The sequence below is a fragment of the Scyliorhinus canicula genome, chromosome 1 (genome assembly GCF_902713615.1).
Source record: "Scyliorhinus canicula chromosome 1, sScyCan1.1, whole genome shotgun sequence".
In the NCBI taxonomy this organism is placed as follows: domain Eukaryota; kingdom Metazoa; phylum Chordata; class Chondrichthyes; order Carcharhiniformes; family Scyliorhinidae; genus Scyliorhinus; species Scyliorhinus canicula.
Window position 1 is genome coordinate 220,713,385 of NC_052146.1, and position 15,478 is coordinate 220,728,862.

The following is a 15,478-nucleotide window of genomic DNA, read 5'->3' on the forward strand; positions in this document are numbered from 1 at the left end:
CGCCAGCCTCTGTAGGGCTCCGCCATGGCTGGCGTGGAGAAGAACCCCCCTGCGCATGCACAGAAACCCGCCAGCTGGCCTGCGCATGCACGGAACCACACCGGCGGTTCTGCGCATGCGCCGGCCCTTTGCCGCTGGTTGGCGCAGCGCCAACCCTCTGGCATCGGCCTAGTCCCCGGAAGAACGGAGGATTCCGCAACTTCCAGTTGGCCCAACGCCGGAGTGGGTCACGTCGTTATTGCCGCCGGCGTCGGGCCATCCCGCCAATTGTGGGAGAATCCCGCCCATAGAGTTTAAGGAAACGTGGAGACAGGTGGCACATTTGCACAGTGGATAGAGGACAGCACGGTGGCACAGCCGTTAGCATGAATGCCAGGGACCCGGGTTATATTCCGACCCTGGATAACTGTGCGGAGTCTGTACGTTCTTCCTGTGTCTGCGTGGGTTTCCTTCGGTACTCCGGTTTCCTCCCACAGTCCAAAGATGTGCAGGTTAGGTGGATTGGTTGGTCATGATCAATGCGCAGGTTTATGGGGATAGGATAGGGGAGTGGGCCTAGGTAGGGTGCTCTTTTAGAGGGTCATTGCAGAATTGATGGGCCAAATGGCCCCCTTCTGCACTGTAGTGATTTTATGGATTCAATCGAGGTAGAGGGGTGGGGAGATTTACGGAAAGAATTTATCCATCTTGACAGGTGAGACATGAGATTGTGAGGGATTTGATGGGGTAGATACTGGCAGGAATGTTTCCACTTGTGGGAGAGACTGGAACCAGGGACACAGTTTGAGAATAAGGGGCGCAATTCTTCCAAAGGGAGACAAAGTCCCGACCCAGGGGCGAAATTCTCCGACCCCACGCAGGGTCGGAGAATAGGCGGGAAGCGGCGTTATTTCCGCTCCCGCAGGTTTTTCAATTCTCCCGCCGGTCATAAACCGGCGTTGTGCAAATCCCGCCGGCAGCCTGTGAAAACAGCTGGCGCCGGCGGGATTTCATTTTTTAAAAAACTTACCTCAAATCTCCGGACCGGATGGGCCGAAGTCCCGCCGCTGGGAGGCCTTCTCCCGCCGCCGAGGTTTAAACCACCTTGGTGGCGGCGGGCTCAGCGGCGCGAGCAGGCCCCCGGGGTCCTGGGGGGACAGGGGGCGATCGGACCCGAGGGGGGTGCCCCCACGGAGGCCTGGCCCGCGATCGGGGCCCCCCGCTCACTCTGCGGGGCAGTGCCGTGGGGGCACTCTTTCTCCTTCCGCTCCGCCACGGCCTCCGCCATGGTGGACGCGGAGGAGAACCCCGCATCGCGCATGCGCCGGCAGTGACGTCAGCGGCCAGCTGCCGCTGACGTCACTGCCGGCGCATGCGCCGACCGCCGAAAGCCTTTCGGCCAGCCCCGCGTCCGACGGCGCCGGGTGTTTGCGACAGTCTTCTGGTGCAAACTGCTCCGGCACGGGGCTGGCCCCCAAAGGTGGGGAGAATTCCCCACCTTTGGGGAGGCGCGACCCCTGAGTGGTTGGCGCCACTCCCCTACGCCGGCACCCTCCGTCACGCCGGGTAGGGGAGAATCCAGCCCCTGGAGTGAAACCCGGAGTGTTTCACTCCGGCGTCGGAGCCCGCTCCCAGCCCCCTATTCTCCCGCCCCTGGGGGGCTAGCGGGGTAACGTCTTTTACGCGCGCTGGGCCTTGGCGTCGCGTAAAAAGCGGCGCCGCATAAATGACGGGGCCGGTGTCGCGTAAATGACGTCACCCGCGCATGCACGGTTGCCGTCTTCCCCGCCGGGGCAGAGGGGACGGCATGAGTCACGCATGCGCAGAACTGCCGGCATGATTCCGCGAATGAGCGGAGCGGCTGGTGAATTTTTGCGCATGCGCGGGGGTTCTCTTCTCCGTGCCGGCCCAGAGCAATATGGCGGAGCCATACAGGGGCCCGGCGCGGAAGGAAGAAGTGCCCACACGGGACAAGCCCGCCAGCAGAGCAGTGGGCCCCGATCGCGGACAAGGCCATTGGGGGGCCCCCCCAGATTCGGACCCCCCCCGCATCCCTCTGAGGACTGCCCATGTATACTCACCTGCCAGGTCCTGCCAGGGCGTGCGTTGAGTGATTCATGCTGGCGGGACTGGCCAAAAATGGGCAGCTGCTCGGTCCATCGAGCACCCGAGAATCGTCGGGGATGCCGCTGCCTATGGCCCCTGACCAGCGTGGCGGGAATCCCGCCACTGCCCGGAAAACGGAGCCGGAGAGTACGGCAGCTGACGCCGGGGCGGCGGGACGGGATTTGCAACGCCCCCCCCCCCCGGGGATTCTCTGACCTGGCGGGGGGTCAGAGAAACTTGCCCAATGATCTGACCCCTACAGATAACTAACTGAGTTTAACAAAACATACAATAAATGGGGGGGGGGGGGGGGGGGGGGCATTCTCTCCGGGTTGGGCCGGAGAATCACACGATCGGCGCGAATCACGCCACGCCGTCCCGGCGCCGGGATGCTATTTCCCGCAGAGCGGAGAATCGACCCCATTGTGGCCGGCGTAAGTGGTGCGCTGCCAGTCGGGGGCCTCTACGCAGCCCCCCCCCCCCCCCCCCCCCGCCCGGGATGGGCCCAGCAGGCCGTAACAAAAATCCCGCACCGAGGGCCCGCCGGCAAGGAGCAGGTTAGAACAGCGCCGGCGGGACCTCGGGGTGTGGAAGGGTCTGGGTGCGGCCTGAGGGGGGGAGGGGGGGTCTGATCCCGGGGCGGGGAGGCCTCTGTTGTGGCCCTGCCCGCGATCGGGGCCCACCGATTGGCGGGCCGGCCTCTCGGGCTGGGGGCCTCTTTTCGTCTGCGCCGGCCCCTGTAGCCACACGCCATTTTGTGTTGGGGCCCGCGTGGAGAAGGGGCCACTGTACATGCGCACGTTGGCGCCGGTGCTATTGCGCATGCGCGTACCCCTCGACGCCGAGGTGATGCCAGGATCAGCAGCTGGAGCATTGAGGGCCGTTCCAGTGCCGTGCTGGCCCCCTGTAGGGGCTGGAATTGCTGATCCTGAGGCCATGTTGACGCCGTCGGGAAACGCGATGGCGTTTCCGACGGCATCAACACTTAGGGCGGGATTCTGGGATCCTGAGGCTAAGTGTTGACGCCGTCGGAATCGCCGTTGTGTTTCTTGACAGCGTAAACACGGCCTCAGGATCAACAATTCTGGCCCCTACGGAGGGCCAGCACTGCACAGGAGTGGTTCACGCCACTCCAGCTGCTGATCCCGGCGTCAAATGGGCACCACGGGATCCGCACATGCGCAGTGACACCGGTGCCAATGCGCGCATGCGTGGTGGCTTCCTTCAACGAACTGGTCCCGACGCAACATGGCGCAGGACTACAGCGGCCGGCGTGGAAGAAAGTAGGCCCTCAGCCAGAGAGGCTGGACCGCTGATCGGTGGGCTCCGATCACGGGCCAGGCCACATCGGAGGCCCCCCGGGGTCAGACCCCACCCCCACAGTCCTCCCCCCCGACCCTTCCACGGCGAGTTCCCACCGGCTGAGAGGAGGTGTGGATGGCGCCGGTGGGACTCAGCTTTTTTACGACGGCCATCCTGGGGCGAGAATCGGCAGGCCGGCTGCGTAGAGTTGCCCCCAACCGGCGCTGCGCCAATTACGCCAACGCCAATGGCACCGATTCTGCAGAGAATCGCGTGGCCGGCATCGGGGTGGTGTGACGCGATTCATGCTGGTGGCGGGGATTCTCCGGCCCGGCCCTGGGCTGAGAGAATCCCACCCTTAGCCTCAGGATCAGAGCATCCCATCCCGGATATTTAATTTCAAATGACAGGCAATATTATGGGCGGGATTCTCCGGCCTCTCAGCCGAGTGTTTCTCAGCGACGGGATTCTCTGCTCCCCCCTGCGGTCAATGGGAATTCCCATTGAAGCCACCACACTCCGCCAGGAAACCTGCGGGCGGGGGTGCGCTGCCGGCAGCACCAGAGAGTCCCACCCACCACGGCTGGAGAATACCGGCCTATCAGTCCAATCAAGAAGCCACTTCTCAAATGATAATGGTAGTTTATATAAAGATTGGTTCAGCCAACTGTGTGTGTGTCTGATACGTCATAGTCAGTCTGCTTTTCTTATTTTAGAAACATAGAAATTAGGAGCTGCAGGAGGCTATTCGGCCTTTCAAGCCTGTTCTGCCATTCATTATGATCACAGCTGAACTTCCAGCTCAGTAACCTGCTCCCGCTTCCCCCATCCCCACCATTGAATTACTACACCACATTATCCTTTAACTTCTTCTTGAAAACATTCTGGCCTCAGCTGCTTTCTGTGGTAGGAAATTCCATAGGCTCACCACTCTCTGGGTGAAGAAATTTCCCCTCATCTCTGTCCTAAATGGCCTACCCCATATTCTCTGCCTGTGACCTCTGGTTCTGGACTTCCCGTCATCAGGAACATACTTCAGCCATCTACCCTGTCTAGTCCTGTTAGAATTATGTAGGTTTAAATAACCCCCCCCCCCCCCCCCCCCCCCCCCCTCTGAACTCCAGTAAACATAAACCCAACCGACTAATCTCTCCTCAAATGTCAGTCCGATCATTCCAGGAAGCAATCTGGTTAACCTTGGGTTCATTCTCTCCACAGCAAGAACATTCTTTGTCAGATAACCAGGCCAAACTGCGCACAATATTCCAGGTGTGGTCTCACCAAGGCCCTGTATAATTGCAGAAAGACATCTCCAAAACTGTACTCTAATCCTCTCACTATGAAGGCCAACATTCCATTAGTCTTCTTTACCACCTGCTGCATCTGCATGCTTACCTTCAGTGACTGGTGCACAAGGACACCCAGGTCCGTGACACATTCCCGCCTCTCAATCTATAGACATTCAGATGATAATCAGCCTTCCTGCTTTTGCTACCAAAGTGGATAACTTTGCATTCACCCACACTGTATTACATCTGCCATGCATTTGCCCACTCACTCAACTTGTTCAAATCAGACTGAAACATCTCTGCATCCTCCTCACAGCTCACCCTCCCGCCCAGCTTTGTGTCTGCTCTCACTTCTGGAAAACAGTAAACTATTGTAAAAAGAGAATCAAGTGCATATGCCTCTCCTGCCAGTACATAGTCTCTTGGGCAGCACGGTAGCATAGTGGTTAGCACTATGGCTTCACAGCGCCAGGGTCGCAGGTTCGATTCTCGGCTTGGGTCACTATCAGTGCGGAGTCTGCACGTTCTCCCCGTGTGTGCGTGGGTTTCCTCCGGGTGCTCCGGTTTCCTCCCACAGTCCAAAGATGTCCAGGGTTAGGTGGATTGGCCATGATAAATTGCCCTTAGTGTCCAAAAAAGGTTAGGTGGAGTTACGGGGATAGGTTGGAGGTGTGGGGATGGAGTAGAGGTGTGGGCTTAGGTAGGGTGCTCTTTCAGGGCAGCACGGTGGTGCAGTGGTTAGCACTGGGAGTTCAGCGCTGAGGATCCGTGTTCGGATCCCGGCACTGGGTCACTGTCCGTGTGGAGTTTGCACATTCTCCCCGTGTCTGCGGGGGTTTCACCCCCACAACCCAAAGGTGTGCAGGTTAGGTGGATTGGCCACGCTAAATTGCCCCTTAATTGGAAAAAAATTAATTGGGTACTCTAAAATTTTTTTTAAAAGGTGCTGTTTCCAAGGGCCTGTGCAGACTCGATGGGCCGAATAGCCTCCTTCTGCACTGTAAATTCTATGATTCTTTGATTCATCAGCGAGCCCTATAAAGTGCCTCCCCATGGTGACATAGGTTACCTTGTGTATCCAGGCCAAACTACAGGGGACTCGGAGGTATTAAGGGGCGATTTAGTGTGATTGTGCCCTGTTGCCCATTTACCAGAACCCCAGTTATGGATAAGTAGCCCTACCACCTTGTCGGGGTCTCAGGAGAGAATAAGGCAAACGGAGTGAGCCCGAACTAAAAAAGTGAGTGGAGTCATCTATCAGGCAGGTTTCCAGCAACTCCCGTTGCAGAGCTGGTACTAAAAAATAAAGATTTCATGCTGCCCGTAGGACACTAGCAATGCAGAGATGGGGGCCTCAATGCTTGGACAACTCGGGTTTTTCATACCATTTGCCCAGGCCTGCATCCTGGAGAGGACCCTCCAGCTTTGTAGTTTGCTTTGGCCTAACTCAGGTTTGGGTAACTTGTCTGGGGATAGACTCGAACAGCCTCTATGGGCAGATTATGTGATTTATATGGGGAGAAGCTCAGATTGGGTTAGAAGGAGAATGGGCTAGATGGACAGAGGTTAGGACAATTTATCTTGAGCTTAACGAAAACCTTTTTATCTTTCATGGGATGTGGGATTCGCTGGCCAGGCTCGCATTTGATGCTCATTCCTTTTTTAAAATAAATTTAGAGTACCCAATCAGTTTTTATTTCCAATTAAGGGGCAATTTAGTGTGTCCAATCCACCAACCCTGTACATCTTTGGGTTTGAGGGGGTGAAACCCAGGCAGATACAGGGAGAATGTGCAAACTCCACACGGTCAGTGGCCCGGGGCCAGGATCGAACCCGGGTCCTCAGCGGCGTAGGCAGCAGTGGTAACCACCGTGCCGCCCTTTTGATGGCCATTCCCAATAGCATTTGAACTGAGTGGCTTCTCGGCAATTTTAGACGGCATTGTTGGTGGGCCTGGAGTTTGGAGTCAGACCAGGTCCAGGGCTGTAGATTTCCTTGGTCAACCAGGTGTGTTTTTACAACATTCAAAGAGAGTTTCATGGTCACCATTACTGAGACTCGCTTTATATTCCAGATTTATGAATTGAATTTAAATACTACCATTTGCTGTGGTGGGATTTGAACCCATGTTCCCCGGAGCATTAGCCTGGGCCTCTAGAGCACAAGTCCAATGACATTACCACTGCACCACTGCTAATGTGTTGGAACAATCATAATGACCTCACTGAATGAAGCATTCACAAGCAAGCTTGGGCCTGCTGATATTTGCTAGGGAGACACACAAATATTCTGTAGAAGAGTCATATGGACTTACATAGAACATAGAGTGCAGAAGGAGGCCATTCGGCCCATCTAGTCTGCACCAACCCGTAAGCCCTCACTTCCACCCTAGCCCCGTAACCCAATAACCCAATAACCCCTCCTAAACTTTTTGGTCACGAAGAGCAATTTATCATGGCCAATCCACCTAACCTGCATGTCTTTGGACTGTGGGAGGAAACCCACGCAGACGCAGGGAGAACGTGCAGACTCCGCACAGACAGTGACCCAGCGGGGAACCGAACCAGGGACCCTGGAGCTGTGAAGTCACAGTGCTAACCACTGTGCTACCGTAATATTACCGTAATGTACTTGTAATGTTAACTCTGTTTCTCTCTCCACCGTAACTGCCAGTCCTGCTGGGTTTGACCAGCATTTTCTGTTTTTTATTACAAAAGAATTAATTGTTGTGTTTGTTCAAAGTGATCAACAGCTGATTGCTGAGAAATAATATTACCAGTTATTAACAATCTTAAATATCAATTCCCCATCGATGGAATCCCCCTCACCAAACGTTACTGCTGCCTGGAATTTCCTCATTTCTAGCACTCTGCTGTTTATCTTCAATTTTTCACTATAGACAGATGGCAGGTTTCTGTTGTTGCAATACTTCCTTCCCCATTTAACGTATACTTGTCCTATGATAAGGCGGTAATGAACAGGGATCCCCAGTTTCGATTCCTAAGTCATTGTTCTCATAATGTACATTTACGGGAAATGTGTTAAAAATGTAAAAAGGAAGATGCAGGACCACATGCACAGTACAATGTGATATGATCAGGCTTGGGTTGCTCACACACAATGGGCTGAATTTTATGGAATCTGCATGAGCCAAGTAGTGGGTAGAGGGCTGGGGCTTTCTCCTAATCAGGCAGTCTGTGGGTTACAGAGTTGCTTATCGTGGCAATGGGCGACCTTTGTGTCTTCACCAACAACCTCCCCCTAACACCAGGGCTTGCTGACACCTGACCCTGCTTACCTCGCAATCAGGGTGACGTCCATCGCTTTCTCTCTTGGCTGAGAGCTACACCAACAATGACCATCGTTCTCAATGGGAATGCTGGGATTGAGACTATCTTCGAGATGGATTCTTGTTCTTTAAACGATGGGAGCCGATGACAACTCATTAGCTGCAAGGTGGGCCTTAAATACGGTCGGGGCTCCAGCAGATGGCTAAGGCAGGGTTGCCGCTGGCTTTCTGGTGGATTTCAGGCCCACAGCCACCCCACAAAGTCCAGCTCAGTCGGCTGAATAATCATCTTCTTCCATAATAATAATAATCTGTGCTGGAGGCTGCGAGTCTACTCACTTTTCAATTCTACTGCATTTGAAAAAGAAAGTAATAATAGTGTCAGTTATTTACAAAACTGTGGATACTTCAGGTTGCAGAACAGAGATTAATATCCTTCTTTTACAACATCACCCTTGTTAATAGAGAAGGGCAAACTTGCATTCATCAATCGGGACATTCCAAAGCACTTCATAGCCAATGAAACAGTTTGGGAATGTTTTCATTGCTCTGTAGGGAAATATCCAATTTGCAAAAAGCATGGTTCCAAAGTGATGTTGGTTGATTGATAAATGTTCACCAGGTCACCAGGAGTACTCCCTGGCTATGGTGTGGTGGGATTCTCACAATCTTTTGATAACATATCTGACTTGAGATAATATATATACCTGACATTCCCTTAGTGTTGGACTCAAGTGCCAGACCAGATTATATGCACATGTTTCTGAGAGGATCAGGAACCCATGATTTTCAAACAATATTGCTACCACCAGCTCTGCATTATGGGCATTATGTGTTCTGAAATTTTGGACAAGCTACAGCAAAACATCAAAGCACTGAAGAAGTAGCACCAGCAATGTCTTCGCAAGATCCTCCAAATCCAGTGAGAAAGGTTGTCACTGAGGTCAACATGTCCAGCATCAAGGTGTTAATCACTCAACACCAACTCCACTGGGCAGGACACATCGCTTGTACGCCTGACACCAGATCCTAAAGTAACTGCTCCACTCAGTCGCAGCAGGATACTCCCTGGAGGTCAGTGGAAATGTTTTAGGGGTGTCCTCAAAACATCCCTCCCACTCATGGGAGTGCCTTGGCTTACGACTGACTAGAATGCAGAAGATTAATTCAGAAATGTACTGAACACATTGTGCGACTTCATTGGGAATGTGCAGAGATGAAGTCAAGGCACAAACCTCTAAACAACTCAACTACTAAGCATCTCTTGCCCTGCATGTGACAGAGTGTGCAGATCGTGACTTCTCAGCCACCTCAGAACCCATTGAACTGGAGTGGAAGCAAATCATCGTTGATCCTGAGGGACTGCCTGAGGAAAAGATGATTAAGGGAAAAATGAATACCATTGTCCAGGGGCCAAAATGGCAGCATGGTGCTGCAATGCACAAATAATTTATTCCTTTAAAAATGCAAGGATACAAACTATGTGAATGATTGGCTAGCAATTTCCAAACACTAAAGGAAGTTCTTCACTGGGAGCATTACATTGTAAATGTTTACCCCCAACTGCAGTGCACTCAAAGTCAACAAACAGTTAAGCAGCTATGGTGAAATACATTGTGAAGCTTGTAGAATTTGTAATGCCAGCTCAACATTGCAGGGTGATGCTTTCAACTATAAAATAGTGATCCTATTTGAAGTGGATTTCAAGCTTCCTCAAGCATACATTGGGATACCCACATCATGTGAAAGGTTATATATACTTTTATTTGTTAATGGGCGGTGAGCATGGCAGGCACGGCCAGCGTTTGTTCCTCATTCCCAATTGCCCTTGAGAGGGCGGCCCATCGTGAACCACCTTCTTGAATTGCTGTAGTTCTAATGTGATGTAGGCAAACCCAGAGTGCTGCTAGGGAGGAAAGTCTAGGATGTTCACCAGTGACAATGAAGGAACAGGGACATAGGTCCAAGTCAGGATGAGGTGTATCTGAGAGAGAAACTTGAGGGGACTGGGGCATCATTGTCAGGATTTAATAAATTGTTTTGACACAGGAGAGTGACTTGATTTTTCTCCGCTACTCTGTGTCTCAGTGAATAAATCATTGGGGTTTGATGAAGGGAAGCTGAGAGGCTTTCATAAACCAATTATGGAAATGGCAGCTCTAAGTGGAAAACTGGTATACAAGAAGAGGCTGCCTGATTGACCGACCATTGCTGCTCCTCCTCCAATTCTGACTCACTCTGTGAAAGTTCAGTTGTATTCTGACTAAACTTTTCTGACACAGAACCACTTATTTGAAAGTGACAGTACAGTTAGTCACTGGTCAGCCGATGACAAATGCTATTTTTGTGGTGAACGGAGCATTCAGTGACCTTGTTGAAACATGTGGCTCTCTGTAGTTCACAGATATTGATCCTTTGCTTTAGTTAGAAATGTAAGGATCTAGGAGTAATCCAGAAGAACAGATACTAAAGGTGGAATTCTCCATTCTCCTGCGGCAACCTCACCTCTCTGGCCTGGGAAGTTGTTTCCCCAAAGGTCAGTGCAGCTGGCAACTGTGCCAGAAGCACCATGCAATGCAGAAAGTGGATGAATGATTTTATCTGCTCTCCCAGGTTAAGTCCTCTCCCAACTCCCTCCAGTATCAATCGTTCATCATGGCATCATGTACTCAAGCAGCTACTCTCTTCACGGATCTCAAAAATCCATTAGCGAGGGACACATATCGGCACTCATTCTCTCACGGACACATTCACATCACCACCATCCCATCTATCATGTTGCTCGCTTTCCATCCTCCATCCCTTCTGGTGAGAACTCACCACATGCAGGAGACATGCATCATACCCAACCTCTACTCCATTGCCTCTGATCACTTGCCTTTCTTTGCTCTTCATATTAGCCAGGCTGTCGTACAACAAATGTGAGTGAGCCCAGGCTGAGGGAGGGAAGGGTGAGGTCATTGCCCTCATCGAATTTGAGGAGGCTGCTACAAATCTTGCTGGGGAGGCTGGGGATCGCTTCTGTGATGACTCGAGATTGGCCTCTGCCAACAACCTAGTACTGTATGACTCTCAACTCCATCACTTCATCAAATCCTGACAATTACAATGAGTCAAATGGACACTGACATAGCTTCAGCTCATCCAGTAAAACTTTAATTTATTTCTTGCAGGCACAAGCAGATCGAGGACATCAACACAGCTGATCAGCAGTCTGAGCTCCCAGAGCATGATGGAAGACAAGAGGGCCCATGATAAACCACTACAGCGCTCATCCCCACCCTCCACCAACCAGGGAAAGTCCTCTCTCACCTCCCTCCAGCATGGCAGAACATACTCAAATGGCTAATCTCTTCATGGATCACACACATCCATCAGCAGAAGGGACAACCCAGGTATCCAACACTTTGAGAGCTGCTTGTAACCAGCCGCCTGCTCAGGCTGAGTCAGATGATGTGCCTCTCGAAGCGGCTGCCAACTCAATGCTGAAGATATAACCACAGGCAGAGGATCATCAGGCAAAGACTCGGCAGTCGCTCAGCAGATTAGAACAAATGATGGGGGAGTCCGTCTGTGTTCTGTCTGATGGAACATGTAATAACCACGACCACATGGGAAGTTTGGTAATCACCATGGAGACCTTTGTTCAGCAGGTTCTGCCAGATTTGTACTCAGTCCTGCACTCCATGACCAGAATCTCTGGTGGGCACCGTCGGAATGTAGTTGACATGGGGTGGAGGCAGCTTGATCTCCTTCCAGGTGCCCCTTCTCTTGAAGGAGTCATGTTGGTGGCCTCTACTACCCACAGGGAGGATGAGCATCACCTGGACACCCCGGGAGCTTCCGCTCAGGACTCTCAAAGGATGTGCAGCTGCTCAGAGTCACCTCTGCCTGCACCCCTCCAGCTGGCACAGTTGTTGAGGGTACTTCTGCCTCTGAGCCCTTATAAGGCTAGGCACCTCCACGGCTTGGGCCACTAGAGGACATCTGCCAAGGTCATCACAGGCACCAGGAAGTAGCAGTCAACAAGCTGCCTTCACCCTTGGTTTTGCTCTTTGGAACCCTCTTATCTTGAAGTTCAGTCAACCTCACTCTGAGCCAGAGTGCCCCATTTTAAGATTAACATTCGTGTGATGTTAATGTTGGTGCATCTAGTCCCTGCAGCCTTGTGTGTTGTCAGGGAGGTATGTGCTTAAACCTCCATTAGAAGTGTATGATGGGAGTGTTTTGAATCCTTATTCCTCAAGGGACACCAATGGTTGAAGGCAGCTCACCAGCAATGATACTGTAGTGGCATCTGGGACTTCTCACTGTTAATGTCCGAACACAAGACATGAATATTCAGAGAAGAGCCAATAGTCTCATGTTGCTGTTGGTCCTCACTAGACTTTAAGTTGATAGTGCGAGCACATTAGTGGATCAACGATGGCTGCAGCTAAGATCAAATTCCAGAGAGTCATGAACTCAGAACACCCAAGTGTGAACACAGGATTAATCCTGTCAGTGATGGTTTGCTATCCCCTGAGATGACAGGGAGTGGCTTGGAGGGCTAGGAGAGATGTCTCCAGGTGACCTGACTTAGCTTTACTCCTCCTAGAAGCTGTCAGGTATTAAAATATCATGGGCTCGTCTTCCCTCCCCCATGGCATCAGTGTGCTCATACTGACCCTCAGCAGTCCCCTGAGCTTCCTGGACCACCACACCTTCATCTTCTGATGAGATCTCATCCTCCTTCAATTCACCCTCTGGCAAGGACTCACCTCTTTGCATAGTCAGATTGTGAAGTGCCCAGAAAACTGCGATCATGTGGAAAATCCTCTCCGGTCTATTTTCCAGAGAGTCACCGGAGCCTTCCGGGTATCTGAATCACATCTTCAGATGTCTTATGGTCCGCTCTATATGGGAGTGCATGGAGGTATGAGCATTGTTATATCTCTACACGGTCCGTGACTGAGAGCGATACACTGGAGTCATCAGCCAGTATTTATCTGGTTTGCCCTTATACCCCAGCAACCATCTCTGCAGATGTTCTGGCTCCTTGAGTCCCATGCACCTGGGAGTGACTGAGGATGTAGGAATCATAGCAACTCCCGGGTAATGTGCACATATATCCAGGAAGTGGTCACGGTGGTTACATCAGTTGCACGTTGATAGAATGGTAGCCCTTGTGGTTTATAAACATTAGGGACTGCTCCCAGGGAGCCTGTTGATACACCATCAATAATAGACGATGGGTGATAAACGTAACTGAGGCTTTAACACACTAAACAGCAAGCCGCCGTTTGGACCCGAACTGGGTCTGGAGGCGGAGACTTGCCACTTTTATACAGAAGCCCCGAGGGGAGGAGTCACAGGCTGAGCCAGCTGGACAAGCCCAGGAATGTACAGCACAGCACAGTGAATATAATACAATGAACACAATAACGTGGTTTACCACATTCACCCCCTGTTTAAAAAAGTCCGGCGCGGGGTGAAGTGGTGTTAAAGGTCAAGTCTATCGGGGGCTTTGATATTCCGCTGTGACCACCTCAGTCCTGGCTGTGGTGTTGGCATCGGCGTCGAGACCTGCGTGTCCGAGAGCATGTTGTCATCTTCTTCAGGCAGCTGTTGAGTCGGTGAAGGGGGAGGGGGGACGGGGCGGTGTATGGGCGGGGGTGGTGGTGCTTGTCCTCGGTGGGCCTGTGGGAGTCAGTTTGTGAGGGAGGTGGGTGGAGGTGGGGGAAGACGGTGTAGGGTGGGGTGTGGTGGTGATTGTTGCCGGGGAGCCTGCAGGAGCCAAATCCCGAAGGGAGACCGTGTCCTGCCGCCCGTCCGGGTGTGTCACGTAGGCATATTGGGGGTTCGCATGGAGCAGCAGGACCTTCTCGACGAGGAGGTTAGTTTTATGGCTCCTTGCATGCTTGCGGAGAAGAACGGGCCCCAGGACTGTCAGCCAGGACGGAAGCGAGACCCTGGAGGTGGACTTCCTGGGAAAGGCAAACATACGATCAGAAGGAGTCTGGTTAGTGGCTGTACATAGAAGCGACCGGATGGAGTGGAGCGCATCGGGGAGGACCTCCTGCCAGCGGGAGACTGGGAGATTTTCGACCGTAGGGCCAGGAGGACGGCCTTCCAGACCATCGCGTTCTCCCTCTCCACCTGTCCGTTTCCCCGGGGGTTATAGCTGGTTGTCCTGCTGGAGGCAATGCCTTTGCCGAGCTGGAACTGATGCATCTCGCCGCTCATAAAGGAGGAGCCCCGATTGATGTGTTATCTGTGTTGGTCTAACATCGACTGCAACTGACTGCAGTAAAATGAGAAACAGGCTTCCGACACAGGAGATGGTCCAACACTGTTTTATTGAACCTGTTGATTGCTGTACATAATCTGCTGTGGGTTGACACTCTATTAACCTAACTGATAACCTCCTACTGGCTTGACCAGACTAGCTCTCTACCACGTGGTGATGATGTTCATTGGCCTGTGCACTGCGACTATCTCCCTGGCCGTGTCCTGTGAGAGAGGGAGAGCCTTAATGCCCTGTGGGCTTTATAGTGGTGGTATCCTGTCTGACGATTGGTTGTTCTGTGTCGTGTGTGTTCATTGGTTATCCTGTGTGTCAATCATTGCCCGTCTGCATCTCATGATATACATGAGTGGATATTATGACATAGAACATAGAACATAGAACATTACAGCGCAGTACGGGCCCTTCGGCCCTCGATGTTGCGCCGACCTGTGAAACCACCTGAAGCCTATCTGACCTACACTATAGAACATCTCCCCATTTAAAATAAATTTTGGAACGTGTCTGTATATGCATGCATAACTTTGTACAAGTGGGGAATGAATGAACATATGTACATGGGAAGGTGTCTATCGTGCAGATACAGAGCAAACTGAACAATATTTACAAGATTTAAGTCTATAGATTCAGTCTTTGTGGTGGGTGATGAATTCTTGTCGATCACCGCAGAGGTGGAGGGGGGGACGCCGGCACTTGGACAGGCGGGATGGCTGCCATCTTGGTGCCCTTGTGGACAGGCGGGATTACTGCCAAATCGATGGCCTCATGGTGCAAGACGTCCGGAGGAGGGATGATGACATGTGGAGAAGTGCGGTTGGCTGATGGGCAGGGAACTTTACGCAGCGCCCTCCTGTTACGCCGTAAAATGAAGCCATCAGCCATTTGGACAACAAAAGACCTGGGAGCAGCCTGTCTGACGACAACAGCTGAGGCTGACCAACCTCCCTCCGTCAGCTGAACGCGAACAACATCTGCTGGAGCCAGCGCAGGCAGATCCTTGGCATGAGCATCATACGTGATCTTTTGCTGGTCCCTGGATCGCTGCACCTTCTGCAGCACCGTGAGGTGGTCAAGGTCTGGTACATGGATGGCTGGAATAGTCGTCCTCAGGTTGCGGTTCATGAGCAACTGCACCGGAGACAAACCAGTCGACAGAGGGGTTGCCCTGTATGCCAATAGCGCCAGGTTGAAATCCGAGGCTGAGTCTGCAGCCTTGCACAGCAACCG

General features: G+C 52.3%; 1 protein-coding gene across 2 annotated transcripts in view; it reads right to left on the bottom strand.

Moving 5' to 3' along the window:
• The window catches only part of tagapb (T cell activation RhoGTPase activating protein b), a 32,306-nt gene extending 20,810 nt beyond the window's left edge, over positions 1–11,496 (bottom strand). The window contains exons 1-2 of one of the 2 annotated variants that reach the window (XM_038808227.1): positions 11,278–11,496; positions 7,975–8,313 (exon numbers count right to left, since the gene is read on the bottom strand). The gene's annotated coding sequence lies outside the window, so the exon portion shown is untranslated. Of the gene's footprint in view, positions 1–7,974; positions 8,317–11,277 lie in introns of both variants that reach the window. The other variant, XM_038808208.1, reaches the window with a different exon arrangement.
• Positions 11,497–15,478: the final 3,982 nt, after the last annotated feature.